This window comes from Monodon monoceros, unplaced genomic scaffold (assembly GCF_005190385.1).
Source record: "Monodon monoceros isolate NGI ecotype Baffin Bay Population unplaced genomic scaffold, NGI_Narwhal_1 Super_Scaffold_13, whole genome shotgun sequence".
Lineage (NCBI taxonomy): Eukaryota > Metazoa > Chordata > Mammalia > Artiodactyla > Monodontidae > Monodon > Monodon monoceros.
The window spans coordinates 36,467,892-36,471,558 of record NW_021703769.1 but is presented as its reverse complement, the minus strand read 5'-3'; positions in this window follow the sequence as shown (position 1 = coordinate 36,471,558).

Sequence of the window (3,667 nt, the reverse complement as noted above, 5' to 3'; positions counted from 1 at the left end):
ATGCAGAGCCATGAGTTCAGACAATAATTGGTACTGCTTTGCATGCAGCTCCTTGCTCACCACTGAGGAACGCCAGTTTCTAGACGCATGCAGTAGGAATTAAGGGGCATTTTATTGAAGAAGGATGGATCCAAAGAACAGTGGCAAGTAAAGAATACTGGCAAGTGGGTGGCAGGCAATGCATTTCTCTATGGCAGTGTTTTGGAGGACATCTCCTCAGAAGCTGGCATGAATCTCATAAAAACGTGTTGTCTTAGGTAGGGCTTCCCCAGAAGGGGACCCTGAGGCAAGGATTTGGGGGCAGGTAGATTATTTGAAAAGAGATTTCAAGAAATACAAGTAGGAAGGTGGCAAAGAGGCAGAGAAGAGAAGACAGCCAATAAAGAAAGTGACAATTACCAGGCAAGATGTCATGTGAGGAAGTTGAGATTGGTTCTACTGATGAACTCTGGGAGACAATATATTGAGAACACATGCCTCAGAGCCATCCCAACCTGGGGGCGAAAAAGCTGGGGAAACCACTCACCGAGCCCTATCCATCCTTGGTCGAGGACTGCTTCCAGGGGCATTAAAACTTCAGCACTTCTGGAGAGGGTGTGGAGAAAAAAGAACCCTCCTACACTGTTGGTGAGAATGTAAACTGGTACAGCCACTACGGAGGTTCCTTAAAAAACTAAAAGTAGAGCTACCATATGATCCAGCAATTCTACTCCTGGGCATACATCCAGAGAAAACCATAATTCAAAAAGATAGGGTTTCCCTGGTGGCGCAGTGGTTGAGAGTCTGCCTGCCAATGCAGGGGACACGGGTTCGTGCCCTGGTCCGGGAAGATCCCACACGCCGCGGAGCGGCTGGGCCCGTGAGCCATCGCCGCTGAGCCTGCACGTCCGGAGCCTGTGCTCCGCAACAGGAGAGACCACAACAGTGAGAGACCCGTGTACCGCAAAAAATAAAAAATAAAAAAAAATTAAAAAAAATATATGCACCCCAATGTTCATTGCAGCACTATTTACAATAGCCAGGACATGGAAGCAACCTAAATGTCCATTGACAGATGAATGGATAAAGGAGATGTGGTACACGTAAACAATGGAATATTACTCAGCCATAAAAAAGAACTAAATAATACCATTTGCTGCAACATAAATGGACCTAGAGATTGTCACACTGAGTGAAGCAAGTCAGACAGAGAAAGACAAATATCATATGATATCGCTTATATGTGGAATCTAAAAAAATGGTACAAATGAACTTATTTACAAAACAGAAACAGAGTCACAGATGTAGAAAACAAACTTATGGTTACCAAGAGGGAAAGCGGGGGAGGGATAAATTGAGAGATTGGGACTGACATATACACACTACCATATATAAAGTAGATAACAAATAAGAGACTACTGTATAGCACAGGGAACTCTACTCAATACTCTGTAATGACCTATATAGGAAAATAATCTAAAAAAGTGTGGATATATGTATAACTGATTCACTATGCTGTACAGCAGGAACTAACACAATATTGGAAATCAACTTTACTCCAATAAAAATTAATTAAAAAGAAAAAAAAAGCTTCGCACTTCTGGCGTTCCCTGCCCCAAGGCAGAGAATTGCTGGTTCTTCACTGTAAATCGCCTTTTGGGAGTAGAGGTAAGTGCTCAGAGGATGTGGGCAGGGCACTAGCAACATCTGCTAGGAGGACTGTGGGTCAATTTCTCCAGTTTGCTGGTGGAAAGAGAATCGTGAACTCAAGGCAGCAACTCCCATAAACAGGATGGTCTTGAAGCTGTGCTATGGTGAGAGGCTGGAGGAGCTAAGGACTATGTGGTGGGTGGGAACATTAGCTGGTGGCACCCTGCCTGGGAGTGAGGCTCTAGAACAGCCTGGGAGGTTTTGGCAACTCGTTCTGGAAATAACTGAGAGTACTAGAGTTAAATGACTTGTTCATGGTTTAGTTTTTCTTAATTTCCTTGTTTCCCCTACATTCTAGGAGATGTATATGAGTTTCCAAAAGCTAGTTGGAGAGCCTGAGGTATATGACTAATGTACTTGAAGGTAAGTTGATGATTGGATGATGGCCACTTAGAGCAAGAATTCCCAAATCTTGGATCATGAAGTCAACACTTTTTACTCTTCTAATAACATTTGACTTAATACTCATCCCTTGCACACTCTTTGTTTCATCCTTTGAGCCTTCTTGCTCATAGGGCCAAGGATTTCACAGGTTTCTTCTGGACAATTTAGGAAATACTTAAAACCAGTATTGATTGAGCTGTAGAGGAGGTACGCCAGTACTACGAAATGAAAAGATACAGGTAGTTTGTACGTTCCTTTTATCACTCCCAGACTCTGCTTCCCAAATGGGTTCGCTCTGGACATATCATTTTAGTTACTCCCAACATTGAACTTCACCTTTTCTTCCTGGATCACTCTATTTTAAAATAACACCTTCTCTCCCACCTCCTACACTCTTTACCCTCCTCACTGCTTTATATTTTTCTGGGGCAGTTACCATCTGATACACTTCATATTTTAGTTGTTGGTTTATCTGGATAGATAAAACCCCCAGCTTGAGTGTAAGTTCAATGAATCGAGGGAATTGTCCCTGCCCCTCCCACTCCCAATACTCAGAACAGGACCTGGCATAGAGGCTCAATAATCATTTCATGAGGGGCTTCCCTGGTGGCGCAGTGGTTGAGAGTCTGCCTGCTAATGCAGGGGACACGGGTTCGAGCCCTGGTCTGGGAGGATCCCACATGCCGCGGAGCAACTAGGCCCGTGAGCCACGACTGCTGAGCCTACGCGTCTGGAGCCTGTGCTCTGCAACAAGGGAGGCTGCGATAGTGAGAGGCCCGCGCACCACAATGAAGAGTGGCCCCCACTTGCCACAACTAGAGAAAGCCCTCGCACAGAAACGAAGACCCAACACAGCAAAAATAAAAAATAAGTAAATTAATAAACTCCTACCCCCAACATCTTCTAAAAAAAAAAAAAAATCATTTCATGAGTGAATGAATGAATGAAAGGTGGGTTTACCAAGACCTTCTACTAAGAAGCCCAGCACATTTGTCTTTACTGTTCTTTGTGAAGCCAAATGTCTCTCGGAGTTTCCTGACCAGCTGAATTGAGAGAAGCACAATCCTGGATTTATCTTCCAGGCCTCTCTACAGCTTTGGAGACACACACATCTGGCTTGAATCATGCCTCTGTCACTTATTAGCTTAAACAAGAGAAATCTGGTTCAAATAATCTATTCATTTCTTCTTCTGCAAAATGGGGCTAATAATGTCAAGTTTTCAGGGTTTTTAAGAGTGTTTAATGAGTCAACATTAATGAGGCACTTCACCCAGCACCTGGAATGTACTAGCTGACCACAAGTATGATTTTTCTTCCCTTTCTCTCAATTTCCAGTGCCGTTATCAATGTGCTGACAAATCAGTGACACAAAGATTGGGGTAAGGTGGTCAAAGCAGATGCTGGGGGAGGATGTGGAAAAAAGAAAACCGGAACTAGGAATGGAGAGGCAGACAAGGGGAAAGGAATCTGTCACTAGGACACAGGACCACCTTTCGCCCTCTGGTGTTCTGTTGAAGGCTCACGGATGAGAGGGATAGAAGACCTAGGCTTCGCAGGGTTCCACCTTGCTCCAGTAATTATATTTCTACTGTAC